Source organism: Anomaloglossus baeobatrachus, chromosome 1, assembly GCF_048569485.1.
Source record: "Anomaloglossus baeobatrachus isolate aAnoBae1 chromosome 1, aAnoBae1.hap1, whole genome shotgun sequence".
Lineage (NCBI taxonomy): Eukaryota > Metazoa > Chordata > Amphibia > Anura > Aromobatidae > Anomaloglossus > Anomaloglossus baeobatrachus.
In genome coordinates, this window is record NC_134353.1 from 732,226,796 (window position 1) to 732,240,520 (window position 13,725).

General features: G+C 47.3%; 1 protein-coding gene across 1 annotated transcript in view; it reads right to left on the reverse strand.

The window, feature by feature from the left end:
- The window catches only part of TMEM132C (transmembrane protein 132C), a 923,542-nt gene that overhangs the window by 884,565 nt on the left and 25,252 nt on the right, over nucleotides 1-13,725 (reverse strand). The window lies entirely within an intron of this gene.

The following is a 13,725-nucleotide window of genomic DNA, read 5'->3' on the forward strand; positions in this document are numbered from 1 at the left end:
GCCCCGGGATACCGCTCCACCTGTGGGGAGCAGGACCATCCAAGCTGCCATTCCACCAGCCCCGGAGGCCCCATACAGCAGCGGCAGCTTAATAGCCGCAGACCACAGGTGGCGTCACGAATACAAACTTTAATCTCCCCCACTGAAGCCATATTAATTGACACCCACCCGGGTCACGAAGTCGGGCCCCGCCACCACTGACGACCCCCGGACTAGTAAGGCCCGGCACCGGGTGTCCCATAGCCCTGGGGTGGGCGAGTCATTTACGTCCCGATCATCTCCGCCCCTCCGCTTCTATTGGCTGCCTGCCGTGTGACATCGCTATGATGCCGCACGACCCGCCCCCTTAGTAAGGAGGCGGTTCGCCGGCCAGAGTGACGTCGCAGGGCACATGAGTGCATGTGAAGCTGCTGTAGCGATAATGTTCGCTACGGCAGCAATCACAAGATATCGCACCTGCGACGGGGGCGAGGACTATCGCTGCAGCGTCGGTAACCGGTAACCATTGTTACCGATGTCGCAACGTGCAAAGCCCGCCTAAGTTTCAGGTCCCTGCAAAGACTTTCTATTGGGTTCAGGTCTGAAGACTGACTAGACCACTCTGGGATCTTGAAATACTTCTTACAGAGCCACTCCTTACTAGAGATGAGCCACCACCCTAGTGTTCGAGTTTGGTTCGTCAAACGGCGGGTGTGTTCGTTGAACGTTCAACGAACACCTTCGAACCTCATTGAAAACAATGGCAGGCAAACACATACAAACATGCACAAACATGAACGCGCACACACATATTATGCTCACCTTACCTTCCGTACCATCGCTGGCCTCATGGGACTTGCAGTTCGCCGGTACAAGATGTGTATCGGCTAAACATCGCGACCGATGCCGGAACCTCCGCTGACAGAGCACTGACTTCAAAGGCAGGTGCCGCTTGCCTCTGATTGGCCAGTGTGCTGTCTTTGAGCAGCGTCTGACAGAGGGAGGACGTTCCTCCCTCGTCGCTATAGTTACCCGATACATGTAGTGAGCCGCTACAGGATGTGTATCGGTAACCATAGCGACCGATGCCAGAACTTCCTCCCTCTGTCAGACGCTACTCAAAGGCAGTGCATTAGCCAATCAGAGGCAAGCGGCTTCTGCCTTTGATATCAGCGCTCTGGCAGCGGAAGTTCCGGCATCAGTCGCTATGGTTACCCGATACACATCTTGTACCGGCGAACTGCAAGTCTCAGGAGGCCAGGGATGCAACGGAAGGTAAGGTGAGCATAAAATGTGTGTGTGCGTGTATGTTTGTGTGTGTTTGTGCGTGTGTGGAATGGCACAATAGGGGACCAGGATGGGACATTTAACAAGTTGTGGAAAGAATTGTCTGCATTGCAATGATTTCCTATGGGAAATATTGCTTTGCTAAATGAGTAACTTGGATAACAAGCACACTCCCAGAACGGATTGTTCTCGGTAACCAAGGTTCCACTGTATTTAACATTGAATAACAGTATTACTGTGAAAAGCCAGTTACGCTTTTGGTGATCGAACCGTTATCGAACATAACCCCGAACTGACAAACTTGAAGCTAAGTGTTCGCGTTCGTCGAACGACTCAAACATCGCGAAAAACAGGTTGAACTTGAGATTGGAGAATAGTTTGATTGGAACACCGATCATCTCTACTCCTTACTTGTCCTGAAAAAGCTCTTTGGTCTTGGCGATGGTGGAGAGGTTGGCATGTGTTTGACTGAGTGTGCGGACAGGTGTCTTTTATACAGGTAAGGCTGCTTTCACACTACGTTTTTTTAACATGCGTCATGAACGTTTTTTTGCTGTAAAAGCGGAATCTGCTTTTACAGCAAAAAAACGCATGCAAACGCATGTGTTATTTTACAGAAACTTGTCACTTTAAGTTTATGGGCGGGCATTGGAGTCATGTGATCGGGAGTCAGTGGAACTGAACGTGATAGACTGGGAGCCGGCTTCTGACAGCTGCAGGGGCTCGTAACCAATGTAAACATCAGATAAACTTGCTTGGATACCCGATGTTTACGTTGGTTATGAGCATCCGCAGGTTCTAGGAGCCGGGCTCCCTGCTCCCTGCACACGTAACAACGTAAACATCGGGTAACTAAGAGAAGCGCTTTGCTTGGTTACCCGATATTTATATTGGTTACGAGTGTCCGCAGCTCTCAGGTGGGGGAGAAAGAGAGGAGAGGAAGAGGGAGGAGGAGGCAGAGAGGGAGGGGGAGAGAGACAGAGAGGGAGGGGTAGAGAGGTAGGGGGGGAAGAGACAGAGAGGGAGGAGGAGAGAGGGACTGATCACCCGAGGCTAGTTTCTGTGCATGCTCAGTAGAGTAAGCAGGATCCTGTCTATCAGCATGCCAGCGTTAACATGCGTTTGCATGCAGTATAGTCAGGATCCAGCAATTTGCAGTATTTGGACGCAGCTCAAAAACGCTACAAGTAGCGTTTTTGAAAAATGTTAAAAAACTGCAACTCGCTGGATCCTTACTATAACGCACGCAAACGCAGGTGAACGCATGTTGACGCGAGTCCATTGCAAATGCATTGAAATGAAAACGCATTTGCACTGGATCCGTTTTTGCGTCAAAAAAACGTTCATGACAGATGTTAAAAAAGCATAGTGTGAAAGCAGCCTAATGGGTTCAAACAGGTGCAATGAGTGCACAGTGTGAGGGCTTCATAAAGAAAAAATAACAGGTCTGTGAGAACCTGAATTCTTGTTCGTTAGTAGGTGATCAAATGCATATCTCATGTAATAAAATGCAAATTAATTATTTAAAAATCATACAATGATTTTCAGGACTTTTGGGGGGATTCTGTCTGTCACAGTCGAAGTGTCTTTACAATGAAAATGACAGACCTCTCCATTCTTTGTAGGTGGGAAAATTAGCAAAATCGTCAGTGTATCAAATACATATTTTCCCCACTGTAGGTGGTATATTTACAACCAAAGTGTTCCACTTTAACTCTGTTCAGTCTTCCCATATCAGGCATACTCACCATACCACATCCAGCTTCAAGCACCCCTCTGACAAACAGTATCATCCTATCTCCAACTTAGGCTGCTTTCACACTACGTTTTTTTAACATGCGTCCTGAACGTTTTTTTGCTGCAAAAGCGGATCCTGCTTTTACAGCAAAAAACGCATGCAAACGCATGTGTTACTTTGCAGGATGCTGTCACTGGATGTTTAGGGGCGGGCATTGGAGTCATGTGATCGGGAGTGATGGGAACTAAACGTGCCAGACTGGGAGCCGGCTTCTTACAACTGCGGAGGTTCGTAACCAAGGTAAACATCGGGTATACTTGCTTGGATACCCGATATTTACTTTGGTTACGAGCGTATGCAGCTGCTAGGAGCCGGGCTCCCTGCACACGTAACCAACGTAAACATCGGGTAACTAAGATAAGTGGTTACCCGATATTTACCTTGGTTACGAGTGTCCGCAGCTCTCAGGTGGAGGAGAGGGAGGGGGAGAGACAGAGAGGTAGGAGAGAGAGGGACTGATCACGCGAGACTGGTTCTGGGCATGCTCAGTAGAGCAAGCAGGATCCTGCCTATCAGCATGCCAGCGTTCACATGCGTTTGCATGCTGTTTAGTCAGGATCCAGCGATTTGCAGTATTTGGACGCAGCTCAAAAACGCTACATGTAGCGTTTTTGAAAGATGTTAAAAAACTGCAAGTCGCTGGATCCTCACTATAACGCACGCAAACGCAGGTGAACGCATGTTAACGCGAGTCCATTGCAAATGCATTGAAATGAAAACGCATTTGCACTGGATCCGTTTTTGCGTTAAAAAAACGTTCAGGACGCATGTTAAAAAGACGTAGTGTGAAAGCAGCCTTAGAATACTTATTCCTGTCCTCCATCTCCCCTGCCAGTATATGCACATCCAGATTTGTTATTCTGTGCGAAGCTACTTACAAAAGTCACCATCTAGAAACCTTCTATTTACAGCTGCTTGCTAAACCTGGTGCTAATGTACAATGTTGGCAGACATCTGCGAGCCACACATAATGAGATCACAAGCCACATGTGGCTTTCTAGCTATAGGTTGGGGACCCCAGCCTTAAAGTGAAGTCACTGGGACAACCGCATTGATCTCTCACATGTAAAATTTGAGCACTTTACTCGCACCCCCCTGCTTCCTCTCTCTAGAGCACTCAGAAATGCCCAGTCCATCTGCAACAAGCTGTATATGATCCATGACCGCTTCACCTCTCACAATCTGTCCTTCCTGTTCCTCACCGAAACATGGCTGACACCCTCCGACACTGCCTCCCCTGCTGCGCTGTTTCATGGCAGCCTCCACTTCACCCACACTCCTCGCCATGGCAACAGACATAGTAGAGTGGGTTTTCTCCTTTCTACCAACTGCACCTTCACCACAATCCAACCGCTACCCTCCCTTATCTTCCCTTGTTTTGAAATGCACTCTATCCATAACTACTTTTCCTCTAATCTCCAAATGGCCTCCAGGCCTGGCCACCATCTTTATAGACCAATTCTCCACCTGGCTTCTTCACTTTCTCTCTGCTGACATTCCCACCATCATCATGGGTGACTTAATATCCCGAATGATACCCGCCAGTTGGCAGTCTAAAAACTCTTGTCATGCTTCATCTTTTGGACTTACTCAATGGCCCTCCACAGCCGTACACACAGACACACATTAGACCTTATGTTCGCCCACCTTTGTTCCCTATCTAATCTCATAACCTCCCTTCTTCCCCTATCTGATCACCATCTACTCACTTTCTCATTCTTGTTGTCCTCACCTGCCAACCATGTCCAGTAACTAGCACACCATCGAAGAAACCTTGCACATCTAGACATTGACACAGTCTCTGACTCTACTCTATCTCTGCCCTTCATATCTTCACTCCATGACATTGATAGTGCCACCACTTTCTACAATGCCACCTTCACATCAGCTATAGACACTGTCGCCTCTCTTGTCCACAGCAAAGTGGACCTCCCCAAAAAGCTTTGCCAAGAATTTAGGGTTTCTAGCCGACATCACTACATTCAAACAAGCAACACTCACGCTCAAATCAGCCCGCACCTCTACTAAACAGACCAAATTAACAACTCTTGTATCTTCCTTATCCTACAACCCCAAACAGCTGTTCAGCACTTTTAACTTTTTTCACCACTCACTACTACCCCCTCCTACCTTACTCATCACTGCAGAGGACTTTGTCATGCACTTCAAAAATAAGATCGACCAAACAAGGCAAGCCTTTGTTCCACCACCTCAACCCCTTTGTATACTAGACCAACGCCCTTGTCTCATAACTTCCCTCTCCAACATCACTGAAGGTGAGCTTACTCATCTCCCTTCCAATTCACACCTCACTACTTGTGCTCTTGATCCCATCTCATCCCGCCTCCTCCCCAGCCTCACCACGACTTATCCCAGTTCTAGGCCATCTCTTCAACTTATCACTAACCTCTGGGACTTTCCCTTCTGCTTTCCAACATGCCGCAATCACACCTATCCTCAAAAAGCCAAACCTTGACCAAACTACTATGCTCAGCTATTGCCCCATATTTCTTCTCTCGTTCACTTCCAAACTCCTTGAGCAGCATGTCCATGCTAACCTTTCCTCCCACCTCTCTTCTAACTCTCTCTTTGACAAGCTATAATCTGGCTTCATTCCACCGAAACTGCCAAAATTACTAACTACTTGCATAAAGCCAAAGTGAACAGACAATTCTCTATACTCCTCCTTCTAGACCTGTCCTCTACCTTTTAAACAGCTGACCACTCCCACCTCATACCTTTCCAACTGCATATTTAGCATCTCCCACTCCCCCACTACCTCCTGATCTAACATTCTCTATGTTGGAGTCCCACAAGGCTCCATCCCAGGACCACTAGGCCTGGGACCACTCAAAGTCCCATGGCTTCCAGTACCACTTATATGCTGATGACACTCAAATCTTCCTCTTTGGCCTACACGTCATCTCTCTGCTGTTCAGAATCCCAGAGTGTTTATCAGCTATATCCTCCTTCTTCTCCTCTCGCTTCCTAAAGCTTAATGTTGACAAATCCTTATCTTTCCTCCATCTCACGAATCTTCCCTACCTGATCTATCATGATATATAGCATTAGAAACTCACCTGTAACTAGAAATCTGCTGCCTTGGAGTAACCCTTGACTCTGCCTTGTCCTTTAAACTGCACTATAACACACTGTGCTGCCCCCCTCCCCCAATGGATAAAACGGCTCTCACACCTTTCCAGGTGCCAAGCAGTGGGTGCTCCATCTATCAATGCTCTGTCTCCCAGGGCCTGCGCACACTGCACAGACCTCCTGGGAATGCCCATATAGTGCGCGCACAGATATGCTTCTTTTCTTAAAGGGCCAGTACGCCCTAACACAGAAGTGCCTCTCAGCTTGGCATTTAAAGCACCTCCCCTTTAGAGAGGTGCCTATGAAATGAGTTCTATACCTTGCTAGTTCTCAGGTTCTTTGTGCTGCTGCTGTCATTGTGCTGTATGCTGTTCCTGATTTGTAGCTTTGTTTCAGTGCATTACAAATCCACTGCTGCTGTAACTATCTATGCGAGCCGCCTACCATGGTATCTGCTGCTGCTGCAAGTGTCCATGTGACGCCCTGGACCCCAGGGGTCACAGGTAATGACATCAGCCACATACACACACACCCCCATCCCCTGTGAGGTCACACACATGTCACCCATTAGGGAGACCTGATGCCTCCCCCAGGGCAAGTAGAGCACACCAGGTGGGCGGAGTCAGGCGGAAAGACATGCCCACCGAGGAGACTACTGTCCTGGGGCAGGAAGTTCAAGAGAGAAAGAGTTTAGAGTTGACAGTGGCAGGAGGTGAAAGAGGAGAGAGACTGTCAGGGACCCGGGTAGGAGCCTGGGCCCCTTGTAAAACGTCAGGCAGGCAGGCGGTGGTGGCCGTCTGCAGTGTGACGGGGTGTACAGCAGAGCAAGGAGAGACAACAGGCCGAGGATGATCCAACAGGTTTACTAACAGGAATACAGGAACAGCACACGACAAGTCCAACTAAAACAGATTCGGGGGCACCTCCCGATAATCCAAAGTGCCAGATCACGACGTAATAGTCCTTTTCAGAGTCCCAGAAATCCCACACAATCCATTGGACGGCGAGATCTGTCCGCAGAATCAGATCTCGCTCCCTTCCTCTTCAAAGCTCAGCTCCCAACTGCATTTAGAAACAGGAGTGTATTGTCTGAGCTCGTGGGCCCGCCCCTCAAGGGTAGGGGTCTATGCAATGGTTCATCCACAACCAAAGTTCCGAAAGAAGGCAAAAGCCCACCGAGACCGGGTGAGCGCCACCGTCAAGGGCCAAGCACCCGATGGGCCAGCGCCTGCGGGCAACCAAGGGCTCCTCCGGCAGCTCAACGCCGGGGAGCGGGCTACCACTGCTTAGGCAGGGGGGCCGAAACACAAACATCCAGAGGTGCACGGGAAAAGGGGCCACCATCAACCCCGCAGGGAACATCAGCTGGCGGCCGCGGCGACCTACCACTACCGAACTTTGGTTTACCAGTGACTCAGTGGGAATTTTTCGTGAGTACACCAGTGCCATCCAGGCACGACACACTACACCGCGGCACGGCGCCCTGCACCCTGACAACAACAATCACAAGCCCTTATAGTCCCCCACCGGGCCCCGGGACACACCGCCCCTACCCACGGAGGGGCTAACATGTTGGCTGCAGCCGCAACACCGATCCCGGATGAGCCCGCCATCACTTCAGCCGCAGCGGTGGTGCTTCTCCTGTCACCACGACCCGTGGGTGGCGTCATGACCCGTTACACGACCACCATCCTCCCACCGCCTACTCCCCCTCTTAACAAGAGTGACATGGCCCCCGGTCCGGAGGCGCTCGCGCCACCAACAACCCGAGCCCGGACCTCGAGCGGCTCGGCCCGAGCAAGCGGAGGAAGCGGCCGGGCCCCTCTCAAGGCGGTACATCCACATTGGCCGCTGCATCCATCCCAGCTGAATCCATGACACCGATTGCTGCTGTTTTTACAACCAGACACTGTGTTGTATCCATGGTGCCAGCTGCCGAGGTACCGTTGATCCCCTGGGGCTGCCCTCTGTTGACTGCCTACCAGTGTGTGTGCCTATCCCTACCTCCGGTGGCTTTAGTGGAGACTCAGCGACTGATCCTGTTTGCTCCTCCAGGCCAGTAATCGGTACTTTTGGTCCAGTGGACCGACTCGCCCTGCAAATATAACATGCACATTTAAACTCTTGTCACCTTCAATCACCTCCAGCTCAAAAATATTTCCAGAATTTTTCCTTTACGCAACCCTTAATCTACTGAAATGCGTGCACAGTCATATGAAAAAGTTTGGGCACCCCTATTAATGTTAACCTTTTTTCTTCATAACAATTTGGGTTTTTGCAACAGCTATTTCAGTTTCATATATCTAATAACTGATGGCCTCAGTAATATTTCTGGATTGAAATGAGGTTTATTGTACTAACAGAAAATGTGCAATCCGCATTTAAACAAAATTTGACCGCTGCAAAAGTATGGGCACCTCAACATAAAAGTGACATTTAATATTTTGTAGATCCTCCCTTTGCAAAACTAACAGCCTCTAGTCGCTTCCTGTAGCTTTTAATGAGTTCCTGGATACTGGATGAAGGTATATTTGACCATTCCTGTTTACAAAACAATTCCAGTTCAGTTAAGTTTGATGGTCGCCGAGCATGGACAGCACGCTTCAAACCATCCTACAGATGTTCAATGATATTCAGGTCTGAGGACTGGGATGGCCATTCCAGAACATTGTAATTGTTCCTCTGCATGAATGCCTGAGTAGATTTGGAGCGGTGTTTTGGATCATTGTCTTCCTGAAATATCCATCCCCTGCGTAACTTCAACTTCGTCACTGATTCTTACACATTATTGTCAAGAGTCTGCTGATACTGAGTTGAATCCATGCGGCCCTCAACTTTAACAAGATTTCCGGTGCCGGCATTCGCCACACAGCCCCAAAGTATGATGGAACCTCCACCAAATTTTACTGTGAGTAGCAAGTGCTTTTCTTGGAATACCGTGGTTTTTTGCCTCCATGCATAACGCCTTTATGTATGACCAAACAACTCAATCTTTGTTTCATCAGTCCACAGGACCTTCTTCCAAAATGTAACTGGCTTGTCCAAATGTGCTTTTGCATACCTCAGGCGACTATGTTTGTGGTGTGCTTGCAGAAACGGCTTCTTTCGCATCACTCTCCCATATAGCTTCTCCTTGTGCAAAGTGCGCTGTATTGTTGACCGATGCACATTGACACCATCTGCAGCAAGATGATGCTGCAGGTCTTTGGAGGTGGTCTGTGGATTGTCCTTGACTGTTCTCACCATTCTTCTTCTCTGCCTTTCTGATATTTTTCTTGGCCTGCCACTTCTGGGCGTAACAAGAACTGTACCTGTGTTCTTCCATTTCCTTACTATGTTCCTCACAGTGGAAATTGACAGTTTAAATCTCTGAGACAACTTTTTGTATCCTTCCCCTGAACAACTATGTTGAATAATCATTGTTTTCAGATCATTTGAGAGTTATTTTGAGGAGCCCATGATGCCACACTTCATAGGAGATTCAAATTGGAGAACAACTTGCAAGTGGCCACCTTAAATATCTTTTCTCATGATTGGATACACCTGCCTATGAAGTTCAAAGCTCAATGAGGTTACAAAACCAATTTAGTGCTTTAGTAAGTCAGTAAAAAGTAGTTAGGAGTGTTCAAATCAAGAAATTGATAAGGGTGCCCATAGTTTTACACCGGTCAAATTTTGTTTAAATGCGGATTGCACATTTTCTGTTAGTACAATAAACCTCATTTCAATCCAGAAATATTACTGAGTCCATCAGTTATTAGATATATGAAACTGAAATAGCTGTTGCAAAACCCCAAATTGTTATAAAGAAAAAAAGTTAACATTAATAGGGGTACCCAAACTTTTTCATATGACTATACATGCTGTCATCATCTCCTGCCTCAACTACTGCAACATCCTTCTCTGTGGCCTGCCTGTTAATAGAGTTGCACTTCTCCAATCTGTTCTTAACTTTGCTGCCGACTAATCCACCTTTCTCCTCACTACTTGCCTGCTTCTCCCCTCTGTAAACCCCTTCATTGGCTCCCAATTTCCCAATGAATCCAGTTCAAACTACTATCCCTACTATCACTAACCTACGAAACCGTCCATAACTTGTCCCCTCTGTATACCTTCGAACTAACCACCCAATTTCCTCCCGCACGTACTCTCTGATCCTCCCAGGACCTCCTCCTCTTTTCTACACTTAAGGGGGCTTTACACGCAGCGATATTGCTAGTGATATCGCTGGTGAAAGCACCCGCCCCCATTGTTTGTGGGTCACGGGCAAATCGCTGCCCGTGGTGCACAAAATCGTTAGGAGCCGTCACACGGACTTACCTGCCTAGCGACGTCGCTGTTGCTGGCGAACCGCCTCCTTTCTAAGGGGGCGGTTCATGCGTCATCACAGCGGTGTCACTAAGCGGCCGCCCAATAGAAGCGGAGGGGCGGAGATGAGCGTCCGTAACATCTCGCCCACCTCCTTCCTCATTGCCGGCGGCCGCAGGTAAGCTGTAGTTCGTTGTTCCCGAGGTGTCACACGTAGCGAGGTGTGCTGCCTTGGGAACGACGAACAACCTCCATCCTGCAACAATCAACGATGTTTTGAAAATGAACGACGTGTCAACGATCAATGATAAGGTGAGTATTTTTGATCGTTAACGGCCGTTAGTTGGTGTCACATGCAACGACGTTGCTAACAATGCCGGATGTGCATCATGGAATCCGTGACCCCGGCGATATATCGTTAGATACATCGTTGCGTGTAACGGGGCCTTTATTTGCTCCTTATCCAATTGCCTCCAAAACGTCTCCCGAACATCACTCCCCTATCCTTTGGAATTCTGCACCACAACATGGATCCTTCAGACAAAATATGAAAATTCATCTCTTCCAAAAAAGCTTACAGCGTGCAATACCCATGCTGCCACCGCAACACCACTGTAGTTGCTGAAATTCCTAGACCTATGGTCTCCTTCCCAATCATCCTGTAGAATGTAAGCATGCAAGGTCAGGGTCCTCTTCCCTCTGTACCAGTCAATCATTGTTAATTTTTTTACTGTAACCTGTATCTATATTTTGTATGTAGCCCCTTCTATTGTACAGCACCATGGAATCAATGTTGCTATATAAATAAATATTAATAATTGACCTACCTGCATGAATGAATAATTGCATGGACTAGTTTGTCATGTGTTAAGCGTTAAGCCCGCATTACACGCTGCAATGTAACTTACGATGTGTCGGCGGGGTCACGTCGTAAGTGACGCACATCCGGCATCGTAAGGTACATTGCAGTGTGTGACAGGTATGTGCGATTGCGATTGAACGGTAAAACGTTCATCGCATGCACATCGTTAATTTCTCTAGAATTGAACGTCAGATTGTTCATCGTACCCGGGGTAGCGCACATCGCAGTGTGTGACACCCCGGGAACGATGAACAGATCTTACCTGCGTCCTGCGGCTCCCGGCCAGCAATGCGGAAGGAAGGAGGTGGGCAGGATGTTTACGTCCCACTCAGCTCCGCCCCTCTGCATCTATTGGCCGGCTGCCGCGTGACATTGATGTGACGCCGAACGTCCCTCCCACTCCAGGAAGTGGACGTTCGCCACCCACATCAAGGTCGTTTGGACGGGAAAGTACGTGTGACGGGGGTTAATCGTTTGTGCGGCACGTTCAACAAATTGAACGTGCCGCACATACGATGGGGGCGTTGCAAATCGCATACGATATCGTATGCGAAATTGCAACGTCTAAAGCAGGCTTTAGATATTATCACTGATAAATCTAGTAGTTTGCAGGCTGCGGTATGCTCTTTGCCATTTTAGAATCTACATTAATATCTATACTTGGAAAAAGCAAAGTGCTCTGACATTTTGGTAATTTGTGTAAAATTTGTCAGCACTGTGCTAGGAATTGCAAGAGTCCAACTTTATATCTTTAATGTGCTATACATTTTCCGTAAAATTGAGACAAATTGAGAGCAAACGAACTGAGAATTTATCTTACTGTTGAAATCAAAGTTTATGTGTGGTTTTTTAATCAGCCACTACAGTCTAAGCAAAGTATGAGACTGAATAATGTTTGTGCGACAGAGAATGCAGCCAATTCAGTGTCTGTAAAGTTACATGCGGATTGATAAAGAGCTTTATGGTGTTGCCCACCAATCTACAGTAAAGTTTAAAAATGTGAATATGTGGCGTAAATAAGGAAGAAGCCCTCACATAGCCTCCTATATACAGTATGAGCTCCCACATAGCCTCCTAAACAATGTGAGCCCCCACATAGCCTGCTATATATACTATGACCCTCACAGAGCCTCTTATATACAGTATGGACCCCACAGCTTCTTATATATAGTATGAGCCCCCGCACATCCTCCTATATAGAGTATGAACCCTCACATAGCCTCCTATATACAACATGAGCTCACACATAGCCTGCTATATATACAGTGGGTACTGAAAGTATTCAGACCCCTTTAAATTTTTCACTTTTTGTTTCATTGCAGCCATTTGTTAAATTAAAAAGTTATTTTTTTTTCTCATTAATGTACACTCTGCACTCCATCTTGACAGAAAAAAAACAGAAATGTAGAATTTTTTTAAAAAAAGAAAAACTAAAATATCACATGGTCATAAGTATTCAGACCCTTTGCTCAGACACTCATATAGTCACATGCTGTCCATTTCCTTGTGATCCTCCTTCAGATGCGGTTACTTCTTCATTGGAGTCCAGCTACGTTCAATTAAACTGATAAGACTTGAATTGGAAAGGCGCACACCTGTCTATATAAGACCTCACAGCTCATAATGCATGTCCAACCACATGAGAACCATAAGGAACTGCCCAAGGAGCTCAGGGACAGAATTGTGGCAAGACACAGATCTGGCCAAGGTTACAAAAGAATTTCTGCAGTAGTCAAGGTTCGTAAGAGAACAGATTCCTTAAATGGAAGAAGTTTGGGACCACCAGAACTCGTCCTAGACCTGGCCGTCCAGCCAAACTGAGCAATTGTGGGAGAAGAACCTTGGTGAGAGAGGTAAAGAAGATCCCCAAGATCACTGTGGCTGAACTCCAGAAATGCAGTACTGAGATGGGAGAAATTTCCAGAAAATCAACTATCACTGCAGACCTCCACCAGTCGGGCCTTTATGGCAGAGTGACCCTATGGAAGATTGTGCAAGAGATATGAAAGCTCGCATAGAGTTTTAAAAAAAAACATGTGAAGGACTCCCAGACTATGAGAAGTAAGATTTTCTGTTCTGATGAGACGAAGATAGAACTTTTGGTGATAATTGTAAGCGGTATGTGTGGAGAAACCAGACGCTGCTCATCACCTGCCAAATACAATCCCAACAGTGAAACATGGTGGTCGCAGCATCATGCTATAGGGGTGTTTTTCAGCTGCAGGGACACTACGACTGGTTGCAATTGAAGAAAAGATGAATGCGGTCAAGTACAGAGATATCCTGAAAGAAAACCTCTTCCAGAGTGCTCTTGACCTCAGACTTAGCCAAAAGTTCACCTTCCAACAAGACAATGACCCTAAGCACACAGCTAAAATAACAAAGGAGTGGTTTCAGA